At 43.6% G+C, this 22,442-nt stretch overlaps 1 pseudogene; it reads left to right on the top strand.

Moving 5' to 3' along the window:
• Positions 1-8,652: 8,652 nt before the first annotated feature.
• Positions 8,653-10,596, top strand: LOC138848415 (la-related protein 4B pseudogene; annotated as a pseudogene).
• The last annotated feature ends 11,846 nt before the right edge of the window (positions 10,597-22,442 follow it).

Genomic DNA, 22,442 nt, shown 5'->3' with positions numbered 1-22,442 from the left:
CCTTATGAGACTGAAACTCTACCCAATGAATGAAAATTTCCTATAATTCCACTATCCCTAACTCCTAGTAACTGCCATTCTACTTGCCATTGCCCAGGCTACAGAGTCTTTAGGAGGTACAGTGATTTCTCAGGGTCACATAACTGAGCATTTAGAGGGAACCATGTTGGAACTCAGTTCTGTCTGTGCAAAGCTGGGTCCTGATTGTACCCAGCACTCCCTGGGGTTTTTGGATTCAGCTATGTGATATGGACACGGCATGAGCCAGAAGGAGGATGAGACTTTGGAGAGGTCTTTTCTGCTGAGGAATCCTATGAAAGTGGATCCCAAGAAATGAAATCAATTTCTTGATGAAAGTCAACAATAGAACCTGGAACTCATTGTGTCAAGCTTTCTTTGCTGAAGACCCACTGGAGAAAGCCATCTGTTCTGCTCTGTCCTGACTTTCCAGGTGCCCAAACTCAAGAAATCCTGCAGATATTGGCTCAGCTCTCACTATTGATACCTCGGACATTTGGGCAGGAAGGACCCCATGGTGACATGGGTTGTCCCAAAGAAGGAAACTCTAGGCAAGGTCACCACTCTGATCCCACTTGGGCATTGCAACACTACTTCCCCTTTTGTGTCTGTTTTTTGGGAGCCTCATGTAGGGTGTTCTGTCCCATATAGGAACGATTTATTGGAAGAGTTAAAATATGGGTCAGCCTGATAGGTCTACACTCTAGGTCATGGCAGACAGAATGGGAAGAAGAATGATGTGATGGTGCTCATCTTTTATGTGAATCCTAAGCTAGAGAAATGTTCAGACAGAAATCTGTGTTTGGCCTTACTAACAGAAAGTTACCTGGAACAGAAACAGTATTGATAGCCAGATGGGGTTATGATACCACCAGACCTACCGTTAGAACCATTGCACAGGGGCCAGTGCTGTGGCACAGTGGGTTAACACCCTGGCCTGAAGTGCTGGCATCCCATATGGATGCTGGCTCAAGTCCTGGCTGCTCCACTTCCCATCCAGCTCTCTGCTATGGCCTGGGAAAGCAATAGAAGATGGCCAAAGTCCTTGGGCCCCTGCACCCACATGGGAGACCTGGAAGAAGCTCCTGGCTCATGGCTTTGGATCGGTGCAGCTCCAGCCATTGGGGCCAACTGGGGAGTGAACCATTGGATGGAAGACCTCTCTCTCCCTCTCTGCTTCTCCTTTCTCTGTCTAACTCTGACTTTCAAATAAATAAATAAATCTTTTCTTTTAAAAAAAGAACCATTGCACGAAGTTGAAAATGTACTTAGCAGAGTCATATACTTCTCCCTGGGTGAGGAGCAATTGCACCACATTGACAATGAAGCCCAATGCTGAATCACTTTGAGTGCACGTGCAAAGAGATCTTCATAACCATGGCCTGAAAATGGCCAATAAGATCTCCTGCTCCTGTTCTTTTAAAAAAAAAAGAAATACCCAATTGTGTTGGTGAAGATACAAAGATTTTCAGCCACATGTGTGTTGTTTGTGGTAACATAAAATGGCACAACCACCACAGAAAACAGTGTCTCTTAATTACATTAAAAATAGAATTTTATGTGATCTAATACTCTCACTTCTGAGTATACATCTAAAAGTATTGAAAGTTCAATATAAGCAACATATAAATATTATTCACCACAGCATAATTCACTGTAGCCAAGATTTCTAGTGTGGCCTGTACTCACAGTGAAAAGTTATGCAGGCACAGAAGAAAAGGAAATCCTGTGACATGGATGAACCTTGAATATATTTTACTAAATGAAATTAGCCACAAGTATCAGTCCCCAAAGGAAAAATACTGCAATATTCTAATCATATGAAATAAATAAGGTAGTCAGAGGGACTGGCACTGTGGGGCAGTGGGTTTAAGCTCCTGCCTACAGTGCCAGCATCCCATATGGGTGCTGGTTCTAGTCCTGGCTGCTCCACTTCTGATCCAGAACTCTGATATGGCCTGGGAAAGCAGGAGAAGATGGCCCAAGACCTTGGGCCCCTGCATCCGAGTGGGAAGCCTGGAAGAAACTCCTGGCTCCTGGCTTCAGATTGGCTCAGCTCTGGTTATCTTGGTGTTTTGGGGAGTGAACCAGTGGATGGAAGACCTCTGTCTCTGGCTCTACCACTCTCTGGAACTCTGCCTTTCAAATAAATAATATAAACCTTTAAAATAAGTAAAATAGAATACTAGAAACAGAAAGTAGAAGAGTGGTTATAAATGGTAGGAAGGGTATGCTATTCAGTGGAAATGGAATTTTTAGATTAAAAAAATCCTAGAGATCTGGCGTGTGTGTGTAGACACATGTATATGTCACTTACCTTAGAATGACACCTGCCCTTGTGAGATACAGTACTCAAGCCCTCTTCTACATGACCCTGGATAAGAAAAGGGCTCCTCCCTGTGTTGGTCATATGTGACTCTTTGGGTGCTTGTGAGTAGGGCTGGTGGCAGGCTATTCCCAAAAGAGTGGAGATTCATGACTGGTGCTATCTAGGAATGTTGGGAAGACTGCAATGATGTCTCCTTTCTCTCTCCAGTTTGCTCTCCTTAGTTATCACACTCTCTTTGGGTGAGAATACAGGAAGATACACCAGTCTCTGCTGAGTTTATGATGATGCAAATGCAGTTCAGTCTGTGATTGGATCCTCCTTTGTAAGAAAATGGGCAGCCTCTCATCTTGGCCTGAGACTTGGAAATGCATCCAATAAATATAGTTCTAGTTTTATTTTTGTAGGACCTTTGTCCAAGTGTATCAGGCCAGAGGATGATCAATAATATCTTTCCAACATTTACATTAGCATTTCTTTCTCCATGAAGAATTTTCCTACAGAGAAAAAACATGAAAGACTGTGATTTTTCTCTTCTATGTCATGGAATTGCTAAAGAAATAATTCCCTCATTAACCATTGGAGTGATCGAAGTGAATTTAAGTGAGTGGTGCACACAGGAGATAGAGCTGAGTGAAGGCAGAAGCTCATAGTGCAGTGGGGAGGCAGACACTCCTGCAGGGAGCACAATCAGTGTTAGAGGGACTGGGAGAGGTTGAGCAACATTGAGTGAGGGAGAAATGAGAGGGTTGGATAGAAGAGCAAGATGGAGTTATTCATTTGTGTTCACCAATTTAAACTTAAAAAATTTATTGGATGTATAGGAACATTTGGATAAATTCCTTTTTTCTCTTTCAACATTTCATTTATTTTATTTGCAGTTTGTGTTCAGTGCAAATCAATTCCATAACATGAGGAATTACTATGAATCAAAGCATAAGCCCACAAACATATATGCAATCCAAAATAGAGGAACAGCATTAGATATGAAGCAAAAAGTCACGTTCATTCACACACACAGTGGACTCAGATCTGGTCAACCTGGTTGTTTCCAGGCAGGTTTGTAAAGATGATAAAGTGTGACTGTGGAGAATAAGATTTCTGCCAGAGCACTCTTAGTGAAGACATTTTCTTTCTAGTACACAGAGTGTGACCTCAGGTACTGATTAAGGATAGCGTATGACCTACTAACAAGAAGAGCATTGAGCCCTTGTGAGAATGTAGGCTTCACAAGAACATGCAACTGCTTTTTCAGACATGTTTGTTAGGGTTTGCAACCATGACTGGGAACTACAACCAAGACCATGCTGAGCAAAGAAAAAGTTTTATTAGGGCGAAGAACTGCCAGGAGTATCCTCAGAGGGAGAAGCGCTCTGGGCTCAGGTGTAGGGCTGGGGTTTCATAGGGAACTTGTACCAAGGGAGGTGGGAGATAGGTGGGAGATGGATTGGAGCAGCCAAACAAATGGATGTGGGATGTGGGCTGGAGCAGCTGGAGAAGATACCTGATACCAGGAGGTACAGTATGTCTGCCTGATTTATAACTAGGGGCAGTTGTGGGAACAGTGAGGCACAGAAAGTCTCTCAGGCCTGATTTGTGGGAAAGATGAGGCTCTCCATAAGCACAGCACCTCTGTGCTTTTGCTTTCTGATGCCAAGAAAGAGTGGGGGAGATGCCTCAGGCCAGTGTGGATTCAGGACTCTCACAATGTTTATCTACTATATCTTGCTAAACGTGTTTCAGAGAATCCTTAGTTCTATGAACACATGCATGTGCTCTACAATAGGCTGTTGTAATCCTTATCAGTAAAGAAACCACACCTGGTTAGTCTGTGCACACTTTCTGGAGGAAGAGACCCCATGTCCTGTTTTTCCTTTCATTTGCACACCCCAACATGTAACCTTGGTTATCCAGACTACTGTGACCAAATTAGATATTGGAACATCTAAGCATCAGCGTGTGAGCATGCAAACTAAAGATTTCAGGGATGGTCTGGTTTTGAAAAGATTTCTGTGTGTCAAAGTAGTTGTAAAAGATTGGCTGCAGAATAAAATCGACTATTAGGCTTAAAGCTCCCTGTCACTGGTTCACTCCCCAAATATCTACATTGGTCAAGATTGTGCCAATACTAAAGGTGGTGTCAAGAACTCTATATAGGTTTCCCAAGTGGGTGACAGGAACCCAGTTAGTTGAACCATCACCATTGCTTTACAGGGTCTGCAGTAACAGGAAACTGGAATATGGTTCTGGATGAAGATATCAAACTTATGCAGTGTAATGTAGGATTCAGGCATCTAACTACTAGACCTGCCTGCTTCTCTTATCCATATTTTTAAAATACATATAATATATGAAGAATAATTTTATTTGCTTTTAGCTGTGGATTTAAGATTTTTTAAAATAATTATTTATTTATTTGAAAGAGTTACACAGAGGAAAAAAAGAGAGAGAAAGAGAGAGAGAGAAAGAGCAAGAGATCTTCTTTCCACTGTTTCATGCCTCAAATGGCCACAATGCTCTGGCTGGAACCAGGAGTCAGGAGTTTCTTTCAGATCCCTCACATGGGTACAGGGGCCCAAGCACGTGGACCATCCTCCATTGTATTTCTGGGCATATTAGCAGGGAGATGAATTGGAACTGGAGCAGCTAGGTCTTGAACCACCACCCATAAGGGATGATGGTGTCACAGGCAGTTTCTTTACCCACTATGCTACAATGCTGGCCCCCTAGCTGTAGATTTAAAATGCATGTAACAATAAAAAATAATGCTAAATGACAATTTTTCTAATGACTGTTGAGATGACATTAAATTGGAAATATTCTGTTTCCCATTTAGCAGATAGACTGGATTAAGAGACAAGGAGATGGGACAGGCACTATGGTATAGGAAGCTAATCCTCCTCCTGTGGTACTCAGATGGGCACTGGTTGGTCTCCTGGTTGCTCCACTTCTACCAGCTCCATGATAATGGCCTGTAAAAGCAGTGGAAGATGGCTCAGATGCATGGGCCCCTGCACTCACATGGGAAACCCAGAAGAGATCCTGGCTCCTGGCTTGGGATTGGCTCAGCTCTGGCCATTGTGGCCATTTGCACAATGGACCAGATTATGGAAGAGCCCCCCACTCTTCTCTCTGTCTAAAACTCTGCCTCTCAAATAAGTAAATAATAATAGTAACAGATAGAAGGAAAATGATAACTGATGATTGGAAACCCTAGAGAAGAGAGAAGTGAGTCCTCACCACAAAAGAAATCAGGCTAAGACCATCATATTGCAGCAATTCAGGAATCCGAGCCTGTCCGGAACTGCTTCTTATTTGTGACAGTGAACACGACGGAGATAGAGGTGAAAGAGCTGCACCTGCTGAACCCCAGGTTTTGTGTTTCGACTGTTCAATCTGAATAGTGCTGGTCACTGTTTCATCATCCTCTCCACCTTAACACAAACAGACATAAATCCCATTTATTATTTGCTACATAAGCAACACCATATACTTTAGCTCTTCCAATGTTCAGTCATTTTGTGGAGTAACCGAAGATTCATATAAGAGAATAGTTCACTCATGGTCATAGTTGATATGTCAGAATCAATTCATGTTTAGCTGCCACATAATGAGTTAGGAGATGCATTTGAAACTGATAAGGAAATAGTTTTGTATTCTTAAGTTCAAAAATTTATAATCATGTATAATTTCCCACTTTACTCAGACATCTACAGGTTATTTCACAGCATAGCTGTGACACTCCCATATATTGAAATCACTGACTGTTCAGATTGTGTACCTATCCCAGTAATTGTGTGGGAAAGACATGTGGAAGGCCAGCACAGAGAAATACTTGAAGGTAATCCCAATCATGGTTTAAATTTTCTGTCCATAGAGCCACCCCCTTGGTACAGTTATGATCTTCTCTCCTAGACGTTGGTACAGATGGCCTTGGCTGAGCAAGGATGCCCATATTTTAGGAGTCACATTCAAGGATATGATTATGGATGTGCCAATGAAGTTCAGGCCCTGCTTGAGACATCTGAGGGAAAGCTGTAGAGGATGTGATTCTGAAGAACATCTGCTTCATGAGTACTAAGACATATGGATTCTAATTCAACAAAGACTTTTTAGGAAAAAAAAATGTAGCATTCACTTATCTAACATTTTAACCCTCATGTATTCACCTGAGGTAGTGAAAATACATAATATAAAACATTTTCCCAAATCTGCCAGTAGGCAAGGAGATAAGACCAGAGAGTCCTGGATTATATAAAGCAAAAGGTCATAAATGAGATTAAAATAAAATCAGAGAGATGTTTTTCAGATGCAGAATAGGATTGCAAATTGGGAGACAGATTCAGTTTAAGGTGAACCACGGTTCTTCTGAGGTGGAGCAGGACTGAGGCTTTTATAATAAGGAAAGGGAGGGGATGTCCAGCTTTGCATTCTTTGAATATATACAGGGTAGGGTGAGTGCACTGGTTTGAATTGATGCAGGGACTAGCATGTGATTCAATAGGTCAAGCTGCTCTTCTGACATTGGCATCTCATATGGAGTGCAGCTTTGAGTCCTGGCAACTCCTCTTCCAATCTAGATTCTTGCTAGTTTGTCTGAGATAGCAGTGGATAATGGCCCAAGCATTTCTGTCAACCATATGGAAGACCTGGATGAAGCTCCTGGCTCCTGTCTTTCATCTAATTCAGTCCTGATTGTGGTGGGCATTGTGTAGTAAGCCAACAGATGAGTGATTTCTGCTGCTTGTCTTTCTCAGTCTCTCTGATTCCCAAATAAAAACTAAATTAAGCCGGCGCCGTGGCTCAATAGGCTAATCCTCCACCTTGCGGCGCCGGCACACCGGGTTCTAGTCCCGGTCGGGGCGCCGGATTCTGTCCCGGTTGCCCCTCTTCCAGGCCAGCTCTCTGCTATGGCCAGGGAGTGCAGTGGAGGATGGCCCAGGTGCTTGGGCCCTGCACCCCATGGGAGACCAGGAAAAGCACCTGGATCCTGGCTCCTGCCATCGGATCAGCGCGGTGCGCCGGCTGCAGCGGCGGCCATTGGAGGGTGAACCAACGGCAAAGGAAGACCTTTCTCTCTCTGTCTCTCTCTCTCACTGTCCACTCTGCCTGTCAAAAAAAAAAAAAAAACTAAATTAAAAATGAAGGAGTGGCCATTTGACATAGTGGTGTGACCACTGCTTGGGATGCTTGCATCCCATGTCAGAGAGCCTGGGCAAAGTCCCAGCTCTGCTTCTGACTCCAGCTTCATGTTGGTGTGCATTCTGAGAGACAGTGATGAGGGTTAAAGGAGTTGAGTCCGTGCCACCCTTGTAGAGACCCAGATTGTGTTTCAGGTTGCTGGTTTGGGCTTGGTCCTGCCCCAGTTGTGGCATAAAGTTGGGGAATGAACCAACAGATTTGAGATACACCCCATCTCTACTTTTCAAGTACAAAAATAAAATAATTATTTTAAAAGAGCAACAGGGTTTTCAAAACCTTTAAAATAGAAAGATCAAGCGTTTACAAATTATCACAAATATATTCACAAAAAATGTATTGTGAATAGTATTCTATTTTTTGTGCAGTCTCCACACATGTAGATGCTTAGAAGGGGACAAGTTTTACAACTTCGGCCTAATAGGAATTGGGTAAGGTTTAGCCTTTATAGCATTTGATGCTGTCCCTGCTTTACTAACATGATATGGATATTGTCATCTTATAATTTGGTCATTTTAAGAGTAGTTAATTTTGAAATTATTTCAAACTTACAGAAATACCATGAGTGAGTCCCATTCATTGAGAATGCCCAGTTATTATACTTTTAGCACTTTTGCCTCTGACCCACCTCAAGCTGGGCCCCTCCAGTGTTCCTTTCTGAGAAAATGTGGGCCCTGTATTCTCATCAGAAGCACTATGGTTCGATGCTGGGCTCTGCTCAGTCTCCCATCCACTCTATGATGGGTGCTATCAACTTGGTACTTAGTGAATTTCTGCCAGATTGATTCACACTCAACCTTTTAAGGATTTATTTAGGTGTGTTCTCATGTGAAGGGAAGGAATGTTGGGGATCCGGAGTCTCGAGGTTGAGACATTTTCGGTCCCAAAGAGGAAGAAGCCACTTTTGCCGCTGCACCGGCCCATGCCGGCCCTTCCTCCCTACATCCAGCCTGGCCCCGCAGCGCTGCCTCTTCCTAGTCTCCCTCCTCGGCTCTCCCTGCATGTTGCGGGGTCACCAGGCACCTGGGCTGTGGCAAGGAGCCCGCCGGAGGCCGGTCAGGCGGGGCAGGTGGCGCGGGCAACATCCTGAAGTTTACATTAAACTTCTCCGAGTGGAACCCATGACTTCTGATGAGGACGCTAAAGTTGTGGCTGAACTGCAGGCACAGCGAGGCCAAGAGGGCAAGGACAGCTCTCATCTGATGAATGGTCCTGTATCTCAAACCACTTCTCAAATTCCATCCCAGCTTTGAGTCAGGCACCAACAACTAAGGTTTCATAGCTAAACCCTAATGCGAAAGTGTGGGGGACTTACATTACATTTGGAAGCAAGTAGTGCAGCTGTCGGTTTGAGTGCTACATGGGAGGAGACAGCTGGCCATGGTGCAGACTGCAGCCCGCAGGGATTGGATGTCAATGGTGATGGTGACAAAAGTCGTGAGAATGCAGCATTACCAGATTTACCTGAGTCAAATCAGACATGAACGCTTTGGCTCTGGATCATGCAGAATACGAATCTCTACCTGAAAATAGTGAAACAGGAGGAAATGAATCTCAACCAGAAAGCCAGGAAGACTCTCAAGAAGTACTTAAAAAAATTGGAATTCTGTTTATCTAGGGAGACTCTTGCTAGTGCCATGTATCTTACATCACAGATGGACAGTGAGCAGTATGCTCTAATTACAATGGTAGCTACCCTTGACTATATCAAGAAACTCAGTACTAGTGTGGATTCGATTGTTGAAGTGCTAAGATCTTTACCTTTAGTCCTGGTGGGTGAGAAGGGAGAAAAAGTAAGGCCAAATCAAAATCGTTGCATAGTAATATTGTGATAAATATCTGAATCTACCCCTGGGGAAGAAGTAGAAGCACTATTCAAAGGAAATAATTTACTGAAATTTATTAACTGTGAATTTGCCCATAATGATAATTGATTTATTACATTTGAAGCAGAAGCTGATGCACAACAGGCTTACAAATACCTGTGAAAAGTCAAAACTTTTCAAGGAAAACCAATTAAGGTGCAGCTAAAAGAAAGGCAATAGCTATAAACCCATTTTTGCCAAAGAATGGATTTAGGGCTCGACGAACCTTTATACACAGCAGTGTTACACATCATTTATTTACCTCCAGTATACAGCCCCCAACAACAGTTTCCTCTGCACAGCCTGACTGCCCCCAGACATTGTCAACAATGCGTAGCTATTTCGATCCACCCTTGGTAACTCTATTTCCAAATACTGGATTTATACATGGGTTCAGGTCTCCAACCTTCAAGCCTGCAGCCTCTCCTCTGACTTCACTCAGACAGTATCCTCCCAGAAGCAGGAAAAATTCCTTTGGCTATAGGAAGAAAAGGGAGGAGAAGTTTACAAGCAGCCAAACTCAGTCTCCAACATGACCAAAGCCTCCATCACAACTTTGAACTGGGGCTGTCCAACTTCCCCTCATTACCTGGAGCTGCAGGCAATTTGATGACAGGACTTGTTTGAAAACAGGCCATCTAGCTCGGTAATAGGATTATCAAAGGAAAGGAGCCTCCATGCAGATGCAATAGGAACACTATTCCTGTAGTGGTCCCAGAGAGCCCTCACTGCTGGCTTCTTGTGCTGTATCAGCAACATATGAATGATCCCCCCCACCAGCCCATTTACCTGAGGATCCCAAGGTGGTAGAAAAGCAGAAGGAAACCCACAGTGTGGACAGACTCCCCCTGTGCTTACTACAACTGCGTGTAAATCAGTGCAGGTGCATGGAGCTGCCACAGAATTGCGAAAGCCCAGTTATGTGGAGATTTGGCAGAGAACGAGTAAAGAGCCACCTTCTTCCCCACTGCAACCCCCAAAAGAGCAAAAGTCAAACCCCCGCAGCTGTAGGAAGGAGGAGAAGAAGCTTGCTGCACCTGTGGAGAAACAGAGGGAGCCCCTGCCCTCAAGTCCACTCCCAGAGTCTCCAAAGACCAGGGAAGGCAGCCTGGGCACCAGCTCTCACCCCCAGCTGTTGGAAAGTGTCTTCACAGAGGACAGGACACTCCCCCCAAGTCTCCTCAGTGAAAATCCTATGTCTGGGAGTGGTTGCATAGAGCTGTATTAGCCACAAGTGAAACACTTCCCACTCAGTATGAGAATGAGCCACTGGTTAGGCACTTGCAGTGTCTGTGAGCCCCATGGAATGCCTGCAAGTTATTTTTTCTTCTGTGAGTCAGATTCTCCCCCTCTAAAAAAAACTGTTTTTCAGGATTTAATTAATATAAACCTTATTTTTGGTTGGTGCTTAACTGGAGGTGATGTGTAAGTCTGATTTTTTTCAGGATAGAAAATGCATTTATCCCAAAAGATTTATGTTTTTTATTAAGTCTCTGTGTGGTTCTGAATGCAAGCTATATATAGTAAATTTTTCTAAATTAAGGGAACTATGCTGCTTTATTTTTTAAAATAATATTGATCTACAAGTGCATATCTCAGATGCTCCAGCAGATGGCGACCTCGGCCTCAAGCTGGAAGGGGGTTGGCAGTGTCAGGTCGCTGACACACTGGCATGGGAGCTGTGCTTTCATCTAAACTGTTAACAAGTGAGTCCAGCATTTAAAAATACATATAAATGTACATATAGGCCTTTTTGGATCCAGCGGGCAGAAAGAACCTGCAGAGCGCACCCTAGAGAAACCTGAAAGCTTTGAGCTTTGACATCCAGCCAGCAAGTACCCAGCTTCTCCCCTCAATTGCAAGTGGCTATTAACTAAAATCAATTCAAAACATGTGAATAGAACCTAAATGAAAATATACTTTTTGGCCACTGACATGTTGCCAGTATGTTGTATCATGAAATGGTTTTGATCCCTGTGAGCTGGCTGCTTTGGCTCTTGGCCTAGTGCACCTGTTCCATGCACATTTCTGTCCACATTCCCCCGCCCTCAGGCACTCTCTCAGAAGAGTCCTCATCTTAACTCCACTGGGATGTCTTCCTGAACCTCTGCATCAGCACATGGATTTAAAAGTTATGTAATGGTGAGAGAATGGTGTTTGTGGTTTTATTCCCCTCTTTGGCTGGTGGAGGACAAAAATTGTTGCTCTTTTTACCTCCAAGATGAGGGCTTCATTGATTCACTTCTAGAAGTGTTGTACTTCTGAAGAACAATATAAATTATTTTGTTTTAAAATGCCTAAAAGTATTCTCTTTCATTTATTTGACAGATAGAGGTATGCAGTGAGAGAAAGAGACAGAGAGAAAGGTCTTCCTCCCATTGGTTCACCCACCAAATGGCCACCATGACCAGAGCTATGCTGATCTGAAGCCAGGAGCCAGGTGCTTCCTCCTGGTCTCCCATGCAGGTGCAGGGGCCCAAGCACCTGGGCCATCCTTCACTGCCTTCCTGGGCCACAGCAAAGAGCAGGACTGGAAGGGGAGCAACCGGGACTAGAACCTGGTGCCCATATGGGGTGCCATTGCTGCAGGTGGAGGATTAACCAAGTGAGCACAGCACTGGCCCCCAACATTTTTCTTTAATTATTCTAAGCAACAGACATTAAAATATTTCCTGCTACATGTAACCATACAGTTTATTCCATGAAATGTTATTTAACATGATTGAGGTTTTTAAAAAAAATTATTTCCATCCAATATTTAAAGGCTTGAATTGCATTTAAACTTGAAAATGACTTTGCCTTAACTTTTGTATAAGACAGCTTAGAGTTCATGGAGACACCCCGGGTTGGCATGAGTGGATCAGAATTACTCAGTTACTGTGTGGATATTTTGTTGCTAGTTTTACCGAGTAAGCATACCACAGTACAAGAACTAGCAGTAGTTTTTGTAATATACCTTAAGGATCTTAAACAGTTGATCTTTTTTCTGATTGTTTAAAAATCCTGTAAATGCAAATAGTTGATACTGTATTAAAAATGTGCACTTTGGGAGTGTGCTTTGCTTGTACAGTTGTAAATAATCAGAACATATTAATAAAGGTTCCCTACAGAGAAAATCTGATAAAATTACTGATATATTATAAATGTTGATGTTGAGCTGGATGTAGATATACTTAATGCTGTGGTTTGAATATTATTTTAATTTGTTGAGTTTTTGTTCCCCCTCTCATACCGGTGTGTTGAACTGATTTTGTCTCTTTGCTGCAAAAGGGAAATAGAAAGTTTTATTAAAAGCTGTGAGATGTTTTTATACTCTCTTTCAAAATATGGAAATGCATATTAGTCATATTCAATGTGAAAGAGTTCTGAAGTACAATGTAGTAAGCAGAAACTGGGAGGATCTTTAAGTCAAAATGGAAAATGATCTACTAATTCAAATAATATATGACTAAGTGTGATTTACCCTGCCAGAGAAAACCTGCCTGGTGTCTCTCACTGTTTCCTTCAGAGAAGTAGTCATTATTCAAAGATGTAGAAATACACATATTGCTAATAAGTTTCAAATGCCTGATTAAGGAATGAGAGAATTAATTTCTTGGTAGCTGTCAGATCGCTGGACCGAAAACCCAGAAATAATTGACCTCTTCAAACCAAACCAAGAGATGCTGTAAACACTCAAAGGGCAAGCTCTGAGATCTGGGGCCCTTTGTGTCACTTCTTAGGAGCAGGTGCCAGGGTGTGCTCAGTCATCCCTGTCCCCACACACCAGTGAGTCTGTAACAGTAAGTCCTTTCTCAAACATGTGATATTTGCAGCATGAAGTGTGTGTGTGATTAGAGCCAACTGTGGTTGGTTGGTTGCAAACTAAAAGGCTAGAGCTGAAGAGCAGCATGCAGGAGGGCAGTGGGCACGTGGAGTGGTGTCAGCACAGAAAAGGGGCTGTGCTGGTGGGTTCTGCTGCCATCTGGACAAGGTCAGTGCACTGTAATTACCGCCTAGCCAGTGACCATCTGTTGCATCCAGAGCCAAAACCTTGCTCAGATGTGATTTTTATAGTAAAGGTTATATGCCAAATAACTTTTTAAAAAAAGATTCATTTATTCAAAAGTCAAACTAACACAGAGAGAGGAGAGGCAGAGAGAGAGAGGTCTTCCATCTGATGGTTCACTCCCCAATTGGCTGTAATGGCTAGAGCTGTGCCAGTCGGAAGCCAAGAGCCAGGAGCTTCTTCTGTGTCTCACTTGTGGGTGCAGGGGTCCAAGGACTTGCGCCATCTTCTACTGCTTTCCCAGGCCATAGCAGAGAGCTGAATCACAAATGGAGCAGCCAGGTCTTGAAGTGGTGCACATAAGTGATGCTGGCACTTCAGGCCAGGGTGTTAACCCACTGCCTGATATTAAAATAGTGCACTCAGAGAATTTCATCATGACAGCCCCCATTTTGGACTACCCCTTCAGCACTGTAAGTTTCTACAGCACCAGCAGCAGTGTGGGCCATTAAGGATTCTTGCTGGGAGAGATAAGAGGAAACTTTCAGCATCAGTGATCCATGCAATAGCAAGACAGAATTTCTGCAAATAATTTAAATCCATAACCATCAGCTTGTTCAAAACCTTGTTTTCCATAACTGTGAAAGTGAAATTAAGGGAGAGATTTGAGACAGAATTCTTAAAGATATGTGAAAGAAGGTTACTGAGTGGTACATTAAAATTGGCAAACCCACAGCAGCAGGTTTTATATAAGGAACAAATCACCCATAAACAGCTCACTCACACCATCAGAGTGCCCAATCTTGTCTTCCTTCTCATCAGCTTCACCTCCACTATTGTCGCTCCCCATCTTCGTGGAGGAACGACACAGGACCCTGAGCTGTTCTTTCGTCTGCTCTGCCCTTCCCGGGTTTGCTGCTGGTTCTTCCTGGGTTGGCTACCGTCCCTTCCACCTCCGTGGAAGGGCAGTTCCCCCTGCCACATTCCCCACTTCCGCGGGGGAGCGGCACACCGCCGGCCAGCTCTCTCGGGGGCTGCACAGGTGTTCCTTCAGATGTTCCCCTTAGATGTTCCTGGTGCATGTTCTCTCTCTCCTCCTTTATAGTCCTCCTCCGCCAATCCTAACTCAGCTGCCCACACGCCGAGTACGCTGCTCTCCTCCAATCAGGAGCAGGATCAGCTCCTGGAGGTCATCACTCAAGTTGGCAAGAGGCAGCTGTGTAGAAGCTGTTTTCTCCTCTCCCAGCGCCATATTGTGGGAGAGCAGATGCATAGAATAAGTCTTAATTCCAGTAACTCAGTCCAGTCCGGGTTGCTCCCCACACACTATCAGCAATTTTATTCCTGCTTTAGAATTTAGGCTCTCTTTAGTTCAATTTGAAAGTATAATCAGAGGATATCACTATTCCCAATCTAGGTAATACTAGCAAGCAAAAACACAGTGTCTTCAGTGTCAAACACCGTTCAGTATTATGCCAAACTTATTAAAAAACATGATACAGGAATTTTTACAATGATGAATAAAAATCATTAGAGCAATTTATCAGGTTTATAGTACACACAAAAATTAAGTGTTGTCTGTTAAATGTAGAGCACAGTGTGCAAATTGTTGAATATTGTCAGGGAGAAGTGAAAAAATTAAGACAAATCATGCTGGGTAAAAGTATATGGGAACAAGATTTCAGCAGGCAGTGTTAAGCAGAGAAGCACCACATAGACGTATGGAATCATTGTTTAATCAATGGATGCCCTAGTCTGGGTTCACAGCTGGGAGGTAGAAATACACTTGGAGATGCAGAGGTCCCTGATCCTCTTCATGATGACTTTTACCCAATCAAGACAGTATTCTTAGTCATTCTCACATGGAAGCAAGTGTCTTTTTGCCTTTATCTCAGCTGTGGGCTCTTTCAATTATGCTTCCGCCAGTGCTGGACTTAAGTATCCTGCAAGTGAAGCAGATTTTCTTCCCCAGCAGAGCAGCTGGAGACAACAGTGGGGAATCAGGTGTCAATGATTGTGAAAATGTAATTGACCCTACAGAGCCCTCTAGTGGTGAATAGTCACATTCACATGATTCATGACCCATTATTATATCCCAATGAGGACCCCAGCAACACTCAGGCCTCCCAGAGTCAATTAAACCAAAGATTCTCTCCAGTTAGCACACCTTCTCTCGCTTGTTATTGAGAGAGGCGCTTGAGGACTTAATCTAGGAGAGCTTCCTTGTCAGATGCTTTGACCCTCAAGAGGAGAGTTCTTGCACAGAGTAATCATAAGCCTCTCTCCCTGGTCCATGTCCTTGGATGCAATGTGCAAGAATCATGACACAGAAAAATTAACAGAAAGAAAAAGAATAAAAGAAAGAAAAAGAATGAAGAAAACAAAAAGAAATAAATTGGAAGAAAAAAGAAAGAAGAAAAAGAGAAAAAAGAGAAAGGAAGGAAGGAAGAATGAAAGAAGAAAGAAAAAGGGAGAAAAAGACAGGCAGGCAGGCAGGCAGGTAGGAAGGCAGGCAGGAAGGAAGGAAGGCAGGCAGGAAGGAAGGAAGGCAGGAAGGAAGGAAGGCAGGGTGGCAGGCAGGAAGGAAGGAAGGAAGGCAGGTAGGCAGGCAGGCAGGAAGGCAGGCAGGCAGGCAGGAAGGCAGGTAGGCAGGAAGGAAGGAAGGCAGGCAGGAAGGCAGGAAGGTAGGTAGGCAGGCAGGTAGGAAGGCAGGCAGGCAGGCAGGCAGGAAGGAAGGCAGGTGTTGGGTCTTAGTCCACCCAAAGGAGGATGGACTGGGTCCAAAGAAAGGTAAGTGCGCCGCTCGCCCGTTCCCCAGCCTCCCGATCCTGGAGACAGTCAGACGCAGTGGTGAGTCAAGCAAGCAAGAACTCCATTTATTGGCACATGGCAAAGCCTTTTAAAGCACAAGACCACATGATTACTGGGGCAGGGCATAAGGGCCAATTACTTAAAAGGTCATTTTACAGGGCAACTTTTTACAGGACCAGTAATATGTCTGTACACATCATCAGTTGTCACCTCCCCTGATGCTGCGCGGCCAATCAGCTTTGGTGGTAAATGACTTTGGGCACCGCCCACCTTACTTCCTTTGGGCGCCATCTTTGAATTGCCATGTGTGCCTAATTTCCCTTCAGCCACCATCTTTGAATTGCCTCCTGTGCCTAATTTCCCCACAGGCAGGAAGGAAGGAAGGCAGGTAGGCAGGTAGGCAGGCGGGCAGGCGGGCAGGCGGGCAGGCGGGCAGGATGGCAGGAAGAAAAAAATTGTGTTGTGCAACTCATGGTTTACCATAAATTTAGATAAAGTGGGGGCTGGTGCGTGCCACAGTCATTAAGCCTCTGCCTATGGCTCTGTTATTCCATATAGGTGCCAGTTCATGTCTTGGCTGCTCCATTTCCAATCCAGCTCTGTGTAATGACCTGGAAAAGCAGTGGATGGTGGCCCAAGTGCTTGGACCCCTGCACCCATGTGAGACCCAGAAAAATCTCCTGGCTCCTGGCTTTGGATTGGCCCAGCTCTGACCATTGTGGCCACTGGGAAGTGAACCAGCAAAGGGAAGACCTCTCTGTCTCTCTCCTTTCTGTCAAATAAGTAAATATTTTAAAAAATAAAGTGAAATTTTTTCTATATAAGTTCTGTTCTATAAAGTAAATCAGAAATTAGAGACGAAGCATAATTGGTTTTCCAATGCTCTATAAAACAAAAATTTACCTCTTGTAGATTCTCACTCCCCCTCTTCATGGAGGAACGACACAGGACCCTGAGCTGTTCTTTTGTCTGCTCAGCCCTCCCCGGGTTTGCTGCTGGTTCTTCCCAGGTTGGCTACCGTCCCTTCCACCTCTGTGGAAGGGCGGTTCCCCCTGCCACTTTCCCCACTTCTGTGGGGGAGTGGCACACCGCTGGCCGGCTCTCTTGGGGGCTGCACAGGTGTTCCTTCAGATAGATGTTCCTGGTGCATGTTGTCTCTCTCCTCCTTTATAGTCCTCTTCCACCAATCCCAACTCTGCTACCCACAAGCCGAGTACGCTGCTCTCCTCCAATCAGGAGCAGCTCCTGCAGCTTGTCAAGTTGGTGAAAGGCAGCTGTGTAGAAGCTGTTTACTCCTCTCTCAGCGCAATATTGTGGGAGAGCAGATACATAGAACAAGTCTTAATTCCAGTAACTTAGTCTAGTCCGAGTTGCTCCCCACAGATTCATGCACTAAAGTTTACTTTTTCAAAGAGGGACAATTTTAACAAGAGCCTTCAAAGAATTTTCTATGATGAGCCAAATTCACTATTGTCAGAAAAAAATTAGTAAATTTTAGGAAGGCCTATTAGAATAAATCAGATATGCCTTCTATTCACATGACTTTGTGAGACTGAGAGTGCTTTGTTTCAACCTTTTTTTTTTTTTTTTTTTTGACAGGCAGAGTTAGAGAGAGACAGAGAGAAAGTTCTTACTTCCATTGGTTCACCCCCAAATGGCTGCTATGGCCGGTATTGCACGGATCCAAACCAGGAGCCAGGTGCTTCCTCCTGGTCTCCCATGTGGGTGCAGGGCCCAAGCACTTGGGCCATCATCCACTGCCTTCCTGGGCCACAGCAGAAAGCTGGACTGGAAGAGGAGCAACTGGGACAGAACCAGCGCCCCAACCAGAACTAGAACCTGGGGTGCTGGTGCCACAGGTGGAGGATTAGCTTAGTGAGCTGTGGCGCTGGCCTGTTTCAACCTTTTTCTACTAGACTGATGAATATTGTCACTTGAAATGTTTTCATTTGAAACTAAATTCTAATTACCAATAATCAATCATTCAAATTAGTACATGATAATACACATTATTTTTCTTTTAGTACATCATAGTGACAAAACTGCAGTAGTACCACATTTATAGTCTGTTCTGGAGTCCTTATTAAAATATTTATTTTTTTCTTGAATCTGTTCTGCTTTCTTAGTTTTTTTTTTTTTAATTATTGATTTACTTATCTGAAAGTCAGACTTTTCAGAAGAGAGAGAGGGAGAAAGAGAGAGAGGGAGTCAGGGAGAGTATAAAGTACTGTTTGAAGATTACTTTTACAGTTAATTCTCATAGTACAACACATTAAGGACAGAGGTCCTACATGGGGAGCAAGTGCACAATGACTCCTGTTGTTGATTTAACAATTGACATTCTTATTTATGATGTCAGTAATCACCTGAGGCTCTTGTTATGAGCTGCCAAGGCTGTGGAAGTCTCTTGAGTTCACAAACTCTGACCTTATTTAGACAAGGCCATAATCAAAGTGGAAGTTCTCTCTTCCCTTCAGAGAATGGTACCTCCTTCTTTGATGGCCTGTTCTTTTCACCGGGATCTCACTCACAGAGATTTTTCATTTACGTCATTTTTTGCCACAGTGTCTTGGCTTTCCATGCCTGAGAAACTCTCATGGGCTTTTTAGCCAGATCTGAATGCCTTAAGGGCTGATTCTGAGGCCAGAGTGCTGTTTAGGGCATTTGTGATTCTAGGAGTCTGCTGTGTATCCTACTTCCCATGTTGGATTGTTCTCTGCTTTTTAATTCTATCAATTAATATTAGCAGGCACTGATCTTATTTATGTGATCCCTTTGACACTTAATCCTATCTTTATGATCCATTATGAGCTTAAACTGATCACTTTGACTAGTAAGATGGCATTGGTAAATGTCAACTTAATAGGGTTTGGAGTCCCATGACCTATGGCAAGAGAACAAGTTTTTCAAATGCTGTTTAATTAAAAGCATATCCATGGGGTCTTGTATATTTTTTCTTATTTAATCTTTCACCTCTACTTATGGATTGAATTCTTTTTTGTTTGTTTTTTGTTTTTTGTTTTTTGTTTTTTGACAGGCAGAGTTGACAGTGAGAGAGAGAGACAGAGAGAAAGGTCTTCCTTTGCCGTTGGTGCACCCTCCAATGGCCGCTGCAGCCAGCGCATTGCAGCTGGCGCAGCACGCTGATCTGATGGCAGGAGCCAGGTGCTTCTCCTGGTCTCCCATGGGGTGCAGGGCCCAAGGACTTGGGCCATCCTCCACTGCACTCCCTGGCCACAGCAGAGAGCTGGCCTGGAAGAGGGGCAACCGGGACAGAATCCAGTGCCCCGACCGGGACTAGAACCCGGTGTGCTGTTGCTGCAAGGCAGAGGATTAGCCTAGTGAGCTGCGGCGCCGGCTGGATTGAATTCTTAATTCCATGTGAGGAGAAATGTAGGTCAAAGTTTTAGTAATATAACAAAATTGCCTTACAAAATATAACATGGCAAGAATTTGCATTCATGTGTACTTCTTTTCAAAGCTCATAATCATAAACATGTACATCTTTAGGGGTACGTATCAGATGCAATTTTTTTTTTTTACAGGCAGAGTAGACAATGAGAGAGAGAGACAGAGAGAAAGGTCTTCCTTTTCCATTGGTTCACCCCCTAATGGCCACTGCAGTTGGCGTGCTACGGCTGGCACACCACACTGATCCGAAGCCAGGAGCTAGGTGCTTCTCCTGGTCTCCCATGTGGGTGCAGGGCCCAAGCACTTGGGCCATCCTCCATTGTACTCCCAGGCCACAGCAGAGAGCTGGACAGGAAGAGGAGCAACCGGGACTAGAACCTGGTATGCTAGCGCCGCAGGTGGAGGATTAGCCTATTGAGCTACAGCGGCACCCAGATGCAAATTTTATCTGGAATATCACCTTCTAGCTTATTCACACTATTGTTCTATATGACTCATTTGTAGTACTGCAAGGAGATCCCCCCTCTATTGGACCCACTTCCAATAACACCAACCTCTTATTCATATTTTCCAGTTCACTGTAGTTATTCATTTAATCATACATTGAAAAAGACTCTAAATTCTCATTCACCATGTCTTCTGGTTAAGGATGTAAACTTGGTAACTCCAAACATTTGCAGATCCTGTGGCTGCATCTGACAGAGCATATGACTAGTGTATTTATATTGGTCTAATTAAACTCATCTTTACAAAATCACTTAATATGTGTATCTGTCTATATCTAAAAGTTACACAATTTTTTGTCCATGAATACTTCATATCATCATGCACAGATTGAATATTTTCACATATTCACATCACCATTCCCTGTTCATGTGGAATGGATAATATGACATAATGTCTCTACTGATGTCATAAGATTTATACATAGGGGCTGGCACTGTGGCATAGTGGGTAAACCCACTGCCTGCAGTGCCAGCATCCCATATGGGAACCAGTTCAAGTCCTGGCTACTCCACTTCCAATTCATTTCAATAATAATTTTACTTTGCACATTGGAATCGAAGGGTGAACCCAACCACCACTCTCTCCATTCATCTTCTCTTCCAGTTATGATCATAAGGACATCTATATATTTCCAAGATCAAAGAAAATTAATTTTTCTCCAGTAAGGTGATTACTTAATTATTCTTCAGCTTATTTTCAGTTTTCTCTTATTTTTAATTCAACTTTCTGCAAACTTTTTGAAATATGCTTCTTATGTTGGTTGCTAAATAATATGAGCCTGGCACTGTGGCATAGTGGGTAAAGCCACTGCCTGCAGTGCTGGAATCCCATATAGATGCTGGTTCAAGTCCTGCCTGCTTCACTTCCCACTCAGCTTTCTGCTATGGCCTTGGAAAGCAGTGGAAGATGGCCCTAGTCCTTGAGACCCTGCAATCACGTGGGAGGCCCAGGAGAAGCTCTGGATCCTGGTTTCAGATTTTCTCAGCTCTGGCTGTTCATAGCCATTTGGGCAGTGAACAAGTGGATGAAGACTTCTCTCTCTCTCTCTCTCTTTCTCTCTCTCTCTCTCTCTCCCCCCTCCCTCCCTCCCTCTCCTTCTGCTTCTCTGTAAATCTGCCTTTCAAATAAAAAAATAAATATTAAAAAAATCCTTCCCTATTCTCATTAGAGAACAGACATGAACTAAATTGAAAAAAAAAAAAATGGGGCCGGTACTGTGGCACAACCGGTAAGCCTGTTGCTGGCAGTGCTGGCATCCATATGGACACCAGTTCAAGTCCCAGGTGCTCCACTTCCAATTCAGCTCTCTCTATGGCCTAGGAAAGCAATAGAAGATGGCCCAAGACCTTGAGCTCCTGCACCTGCTTGGGAAACCTGGAAGAAGCTCCTGGCTCCTGGCTTCAAATCAGTGCAGCTCCAGCTGTTGCAGCCAGATGGGGAGTGAACTAGCCTGTAGAAGACCCCTCTCTCTCTGCCACTCCATCTTTCTCTGTGTAACTCTTTCATATAAATAAATAAATCTTTAAAAAATTTTTAAAAATAAAAACTCAATAGTCTCATGGCTTTCTAAAGTTCTGTGCATTTTCCTTCTCTTTTTTAAATTAACATGATATCCTCCAGAAGCTAGTGTTCTGTTTTGTTTCAAATATTTATTTATTTAATAGGCAGTATTATGGAGAAGAGAGGGGAAGAGACAAGGGGGGGAATAGAGAGAGAGGGGGAAAGAGAGAGAGAGAGAGAGAGAGAGGGAGAGAGAGAATATTCCATCCTTTGGTTCACTCACCAATGGCTGCTATGTCCAGGGCTGGGTCAAGCTGAAGCCAGAAGTCAGGATCTTCATCCAATTCTCCACATGAGTACACACTCTCAAGCACTTAGGGCATCTTTTGTTGCTTTTCCAGGCATGTTAATAAGGAGTTATCAGAAGTAAAGCAAGCCAGGACTAGAATCAGTGCCCAAATAGGATGCCAGCACTCCAGGCAGCAGTTTAACCTGCTAAGCCACATGCTGCCTCTCCATTTTCCTTCTCTCTTTCCTAAAGAGGAGAAAATATGTATTGATCTATTTTCAGTCTTAGTCTATTTTGTGTTGTTACAAAACCAGTGTACAATGTGTAATTTATAAAGAAAAAGTGTATCTTACAGTCATATGAGAAGTCCATGATCAAGAGGCCCCATCAGGAGAGGGCCATATTCCTGTAACTTAACTTGGCAGAAGTCATTACATGGTGAGAGAGAGTGTAAGAGATAAAACTTATCACCTCAAGGTCCTTTCAAAATTGGTGTCAATCTATTCCTGAGGGTTGAAACTATTGTCT

The sequence above is a fragment of the Oryctolagus cuniculus genome, unplaced genomic scaffold (assembly GCF_964237555.1).
Source record: "Oryctolagus cuniculus unplaced genomic scaffold, mOryCun1.1 SCAFFOLD_77, whole genome shotgun sequence".
NCBI lineage: Eukaryota > Metazoa > Chordata > Mammalia > Lagomorpha > Leporidae > Oryctolagus > Oryctolagus cuniculus.
The sequence above is the reverse complement of the archived record's forward strand: the minus strand, read 5'-3'. Positions and strand labels throughout refer to the sequence as shown.